Here is a 7,260-nt window from a genome sequence, read left to right as displayed (position 1 = left end):
TAATTTGTAAGATTTCCATCCCACTTACATCACTAACTTGTTCTCCTGTGGTGCAAATACTGCTGCCCATCTCGAGCATTTGCCGAAACCAGCTCGCTAGAATGTTACAGGCTTATAGCCGAGTGACGCTTGGTCGATTCTCGCGTCTGCCGCAGTGCAGCTGAGGTCAACTTACAACTTGTATTGAACTACGGGCGTTATCGGCGCAGCGTCGGGTGAGTTATGGACAATTTGAATTCTTGGTTCGGGTGTCAGAATCGATATCATAATCTCGTAGTACCAGGAACACTGTTGTCAGATCCAGCATACTACATAGCCCCGTGGTTCGTTTTTGCGGAGTTCGTCCTCTTATTCGAAATCTCTGTAAAGCGCCAAAAAATTTGCCATTCAGCTTATAATAGACGAATTGGAAGGTGACTGCATTGTTGTAGTTCGTTATTATAGTGCTAAGTTAGTGTTGAAGTTAACAACGTCAACTTGTCCGTGTTTTATTACGAGAAACGTTGCTGTAAGCGGAAATTTTATATTCTTAACTAAAATGTGCATGGCAAACACAGTCGAATCGCCTGCTCTCTAAGCGCATGATTCAGTCATTATACCCATAGGTAACGAAAAATCCTTTTGTGAAAACTGACTGCAGGCTTTTAAACAGATTCTGACGAATGGAAAAGGGTCGGTTCTGTTCCAATTTAGATCTGACACTTGTAATATGTTCCTTATTTTGGAATGTACTTCTTCCTAATATAGTCATAATAATGCACGAAAAGTCATAATGGTTGCTTGTGTTTCATAGATGTTGCCTCGTATTTACTGACTGGAGTTGAAATATTCTCAAGGAAGCGGTTTGTCTCAAGTTATATCTCAACTAAGAATTTCACAGGTGTTGAATGCACGTTCTTTCTCAGTCAAACACCTGGCCTGAAGAGATATGAGAAGAAACGTCGAGTAGTATAAATCTCTATTCCTCCCTACCGGACAGTCGTGTTCACGTTTCTTTTGGCCCTCATTTATGCTAAGTACCGTTTAATTATGCCTCATAGGATTCTGTTTGGATTTCGACGGCACAAGAAACCAGAGATAGCAAAACAAGGTCGAGTATTCCTAACTAGACGAGGCTCTTAACCGGCTGTCGTGTCCTATAGAGACGGTGTGTTATTTGGTCAAACGCCGTGCTTTGACCCCGTTAAGCTAAGTGACCGCCCTGTTCATGCGATGTTCGACAGGCTGCTCATGAATAAATGACTAGAGAGTCACTTAGCAGCGGTAGTAGTTAAGGAACTGGGACCTGCTGTCCACCCCACCCGAAGCTAATGCTTCCATGAGCGAGAACTCAATATGTCCAAATTGGCAATCGTCCCTCTCAAATCCGAAGTCGAACAAATCAACGAAAGGCCGGAGCGTAGATTGACACTGGTAAAGTCGACACGTTGGAAGGAAATCATTGCTGTTCTAGCCTATATATGGCAATTACTGATTAGGATAGGTCTGATTAGCCCCGAAGGCATTGAATGCGTTAGGTGGTGCTCATGGTTTTCAAGCGTTAAGCCGATGGGTAACCTGGTCACTTATTCATAAGATACCTGCAGAACACTTACCAGAATCGGTAAGCGAGAAATTGAGCGAATTTCGGCGTTTCTAAGTCACATTGTTAGAAAGCGGCTACCAGTTAACTAAGAAAGTTCTTACACGTCTGGATATGTTAAACGCAATATTTTTTTGGAAGTACTTGAGTAGGCATATTGAGAATCAAGACAAAACAACTCAATCCGAGTCTGAATTTAGTTTTTCGGTCCCTTTACCAGCATTCGCAAGAAGCTGTTTTTATCATCCGAACATATATTTAGGCTGAAATCTCTATAATATCTTAAAGTTTTTCTAATTCATTTTGCTAAGATTTGTTGATTCACAAAAGTTGTATGTATTATTTATTAAATGCAGACGTGACCGGTTAAGTTTGCACAGATCACAGATGCCAACACCTAAACCCGAAAAATAAGGCAGAGGATATACATAAGTATTTGAAATAGTATTAAAATCTTATTGGCTTTGGTCGAACATAACGGTTTTGTCAATGTCAATAATTGTTAATCGGAGACAAAATTGCTGTCAGAGATAAGACGGGAAGGCCTTATTCTATTCGAATTTCAAATATGGTTTTCTATTTGTAAATTATACACGGGAATATTAAACAAATACTGTAAACAACTCGGGTCGATTTGTTCGTTATATAACTCTCTGTTGTACATGCTTTTGTATAGTTGTGATTTACTAAGTCACCTACCCATGTGGGTGACAGATTGCGTTTTTGTGGGTCCAGGACATGTTGAAAATTGCGTTTATTGTGTGTCAAAAATTTACAAAATCTTATAAAGGCTAAGTTTAACTTAGCTCGAATTAAACGACTCATTTTTATGGCTCAAATTGCTCAGGATTTATAGTGCCTTCTGTTTCACCTGAAGCCATTCTCAATATCGCGTACTCCTGGCTTTGTTTGGCGTTTGCTGCACCATGGTGGCATAATTAATAGGGAAATCGAAATTCGAGAGAAAGAAAAAAGGATAAAATACCCACCGACCTTGTAGGCTTTTGCCTTACTTAGGTTTTTGGCGTCGTATTTATTCGCTCTTTACGTTTAACTCTTATGTTTTGTGTCTTCTATCTCAAAATGGTACCCGACCCTTGACCCGCCCCATCTTCATGGCAGCCGACACCTCTAATCTCGAGGAATAACGAACGAGTGAGCTGTGACATTGTTTATCTCTCGCACTCTATTTTTCTCTGCCTGCTGTTCCAGACCGCTGCACACGATCATCTTTTCCATTCCACTCCTCGGTAACGACAGCAACAGCCAAGCGGTACGAAGACACCTCCATCATTGCTTATCAGATCATGGGCAACGTCCGCGCCCGCAATGGAACCGACTGCCCCCTGCTAGCTTCTGCTGTTAGCGTTGGATACTGTAAACGAACAGTTAAATTCTTCTATACCGAAGAAAGAAAAGGATACAGACGCGACTGCTTGTTTCTTGGTGCACTGCGTTTGTCGGCTGTGCATCCCTTCCTCTTCGCCGTCGTTCCCACCTCACCTTCTGCCAACTTGCTACACGTACTAAAGACGTCAGTCAGGCACAGACGCGGCGGCGCTAGCAGCAGGGGCAGCGGAAGGCATGGATCGATCGACTTAGGTACAGTCATAGAGACCACTTGTCACATTCACACAAACCACTTACACACATACATGCACACATATACGTACAGACACAAACCGACCTGCCTTGCAACGAAGAAGTTGCTCGATGCGGTCTCGATGGCTGTGCTGAGGCGCGGTTGTCCGTTCGAGTGAAAGATGTCGAGAGCAAAGAGGCGAAGATGGAAAACGGTCAGCAAGACGATACACAAAATGGCAGAGACAGAGAAAAAGAAGAAACGAAAAAGCTTCACTTTACCTCCACCGTTACTCGCTTGCTGCTGCTAACGCTGCCGGCACTGGGGTAGACCCTTTTTTTTCGGTGCCAGTCCTCAGTTTCTTCCTTCTCGCTGTGTCCCTCTCAGGCCATGTGTTTCGCATGTACCACTATGTCTCATACTCTCCTGCGATCTTCCTGACTTCCTTCTGCGCCTAGCTTTTCTGCGCCAGCCATCTCTCCGCTGTCTACTCTATCGCTTACCGACTAAAGGAGCCACCCACCGCTTGACTCATATCGGCACATCGCTCCGTTACGTCTCCCTACGTGAAGCTCCTTGTTCACAAACCCTTTTTGCAGCAGCCACTAATGCTATACCAGTTAGATTGTTTGGTTGTCAGCGAACGTGAAGGAGGGAAATGGGCAAGGTGAGTTGCGTAGAGGCGCTCGAAAGGCCGAAGCCGCTCAGCAAGTGGCAAAGGCTTATTTCTCCATCAGCCTGACTCGGCGCCAATCTTCCGTGTCTTCCATATCGTGTCTTTGTTCATCTCTCCGCCATCGTCCTACATCTCCACGCGACCGTGAAAGTGATGGCGTCGGTTGAGAAGAAATGCGTCAGTCTCAGGTGCAGTAGCGATGGCAACAGCAGCACTTTGCAGAACAGACACCGGAAGTCATGTACGTATGTCAGCATCTTCGTCAACCATCTTCGGTTTCTGGAAGTTAACACATTCAGACATGTTAGATCTTGCTAGAACTGCCTTCTTCAGCCCTCTGAAAAATGGCCATGCACAAGTCGTAAAATCGAACCTTTCTATAGGAGGCAACTTCCTGTACGTCTGCGACTTTTCTTTGACCGTCGTTCCGCTTCTGTTGGCATGTTCCACATCGATGCGTCTATCTGGACGCACACTCGGCGATCATTTAGATTGTTCCACTACTTGGACTCATACTGCCGCGTTTGTAGCCGCTAATGCTCAAGCCACGAAAAAGGAAAAACGAAGATCGATTGTTTATTGACTAGCTCGGGATGATGACCGATGTTTACCAGAATGAATATGACATGCTGGATAATTAGCGCTATGTGTAAGATATCGAGTGAGAAGGTGTTATTGGCTAAACGTCGACTTCAACCAACCGTTGACGCAAGGGGAGCTACCGTCTCCAAGCGTACCCATCATGATTTTGGCCATAGCTAGAACGGCACAAGTTGCTTAGATTGATTAATAATACTGAGCCAAATCATAAAACTAGAGAAGACAGCATCTCTAATTATTGCGATCCGCTACGAAAAACGCAGCTAAGCTTATGAAGTTCAGCTGCAACTGAAACATATTCTTCATTAATTTCACAAGTGTATTACGAGCTTTATACCACTATTCAGTTACCGATGTTTATTAACGTCGTTCGGGCATAAAACTTTGCCCTAAGATCTGTTTTCGATTGGAGAATTATTTTGAAAACTAGTTATTACTTGTGTGAGTCCCCTATTATTATCATAGTGTAACCTAGAATGTCTATATTTCGAGACTGGCCTCTAAATTTAGCACTTCACTATAGTAATGATACGGGACAATTCATCCTTGCTCATAGTATCTGCTTTTGTTTATTAGAAACGCTGAAGAATGATTAGAAGTAAACCATAACTGGACACTCACAATTAGCCTGCATTTTGGCGTAGGCTTCTGTGAAGTTCACACATCATATAGGGCACGGATTTAGTAGTTTCATGGACTAAATAAATGTCGAGATAAGTCTTCATCTTGTTATATGCAAACATATATACATTATTTGCATAGGAAACTAGCTACCTCAGCTTGTAGGTTTTCTTCTGGATTAAGTAGAGAAGGTTTTTGCTTGATATCGTGTATGCTGTAGAGCGGGTGACGTTCGAAGAGGTGGACAGCCAGACACGCAGGTCTCTTGCGACATATGTACTGTTTCCCACAAGCTGCCGTCGTCCATATCTTGTATTATATTGTGAATCCCCGCCGGGCTTCTGTTGAACAGGATATATGTGTATTACCGATAAGTTATCTCGTCGATTTGCGCCATGAGGCGACAGTCAAAACACATACACCTTTGGCCTGCTGCCGTCTGCTGTTCCTACTGTCTCTGCTACTCTAAACACGAAGAGGTGCTAGATAAATACCCTGATGGCTTGGACCTAGGCGATGTGTTACGCTTTTTTTTTTAATAGATATGCACAAATAGTTTTATGGCCATCTATGCCTTAACCTGTTGCTTCACTCATTTGCGAGCATTCAGTAACCAATGATTACTACCATTGTTGCTCTAAATGTGCACTTTTTAGGAAACGTAATCGGAAGCAAAAGTGAACATGAGCTTATAAAAGCACGTAGGATGTAGATAATACAGTTGTACGTGTAAATGTAAATGACGAAAAAATGCACAGTAACCCTTTTCTCACGTTAAATGCATATACGTAAGCCCAAAAATAAATCAACCTATATCTTCTAATAGAGCTATATATGTTAAGCAGAGCTAGATAATACAAATGATGGCACGTATTTCGTCATTTGTAATATTTCAGAAGTTCAAGGAACTTCACTTTAGAATACCTAGTTATTTGGCGAAATTTCTTGAAGTTATGCGGTGTTATCCGCTCACAAAAATCAACAGCCACGGTAATCTCGAAACCAGAAAGCCAGAACATCACATGCATAAGAGCTAACATGTGCTGCACATAACGAGCAGAAAAATATTTTTTACATAAACTGATCGATGTTATGGTTTATATTATAACAAACGTTTCGTATCTTTATGTGTTGCAGGCGCCTTTTTGCTAAATTTTATAATTTCATTTTAATTAGGTCAGCATCATTAACCTAGATAACACCAGATTCTGAAACGCAGATATATATATATATATATATATATATATATATATATATATATATATATATATATAGTAGGACTTCTAATTTAATTTGTCTTCAACAAGCCAACGTCTAGGTAGTATCAGCAAAATACTAATTTGTTATGTGCAACAAGTTCCTATATTAAATGACAGCAAAATTATCTTTATTTATTTACCGCTTTATCATTGACCTATGAAGTTCTCTCCCGAATTTATTTGAAGGAACATTACGGAGCATTGAGCATTCTCGTTTATGCGAAGCAGAGCACATACGTTGTCTAGGTAACCTATATTAAGAACTATCTATTTCCCTCAAGGCCTTACTGTCTTTTTCATCGCTGGAAAGCACGCATTCGGATCCTGGTAGTAGGCTGACTGATGCTATGAGACAGATAAACGTGAAAGGACGCACAAATCTTACTCAGCACATTTGTTCAAGGCTGTAAATCATGGAACATGAACCGCACGATGGGGAGCAATTTCTGATTTTATTACGAAATTACTTTACGTTTTAGATATAAATATATTGGCTCTTTGACCAGATCAATTTGTCTTGCAGATTTTAGAGAAAGGGCTTATATCCGTCCCCGCAGGTTAGGGGATTGTTGTTGTCGCTGCAATCGTCGTCTTTGGAAAATGCTAGCTTCGCTTCGTCTGCTAGTATCCTGGCGGGTTAAACGAGCCGCTCATGCATACGACGACATATACAAGGCTATATTCGTATATATATATATATATACATGTCTATATATTTGAACGTGTGTATAGTGATTTTCGACGAGGCAAGACCACGCTCGCCGCTGCTGACACAGCGGGCCGACAACGGTAGCGACGTTCCAAAACATCGACTGAGCTTTTAGCAACGAGGTTTTAGCACTTTTACAACCACAACTTTCTCCCATTCGATTTCTCCTAGATCTTTGTGCTCACAACGTTAGAGACGGCGCTATTCCGCCTTTTTCAGTTTGATCCAACA

At 41.9% G+C, this 7,260-nt stretch overlaps 1 long non-coding RNA gene across 1 annotated transcript; it reads right to left on the bottom strand.

The window, feature by feature from the left end:
* Window positions 1–1,761: 1,761 nt before the first annotated feature.
* On the bottom strand, window positions 1,762–6,911 carry LOC111272657 (uncharacterized). Its single transcript, XR_002687639.2, has 4 exons — window positions 6,609–6,911; window positions 5,215–5,402; window positions 4,214–4,373; window positions 1,762–4,119 (listed from the first exon to the last, which is right to left on the bottom strand). It is a non-coding gene; the product is annotated as an uncharacterized LOC111272657 (long non-coding RNA).
* Window positions 6,912–7,260: the final 349 nt, after the last annotated feature.

This window comes from Varroa jacobsoni, unplaced genomic scaffold (assembly GCF_002532875.2).
Source record: "Varroa jacobsoni isolate VJ856 unplaced genomic scaffold, vjacob_1.0 contig02886, whole genome shotgun sequence".
NCBI classification, from domain to species: domain Eukaryota; kingdom Metazoa; phylum Arthropoda; class Arachnida; order Mesostigmata; family Varroidae; genus Varroa; species Varroa jacobsoni.
Note: the sequence above shows the minus strand (reverse complement) of the source record. Positions and strands in the feature narration are given on the sequence as shown.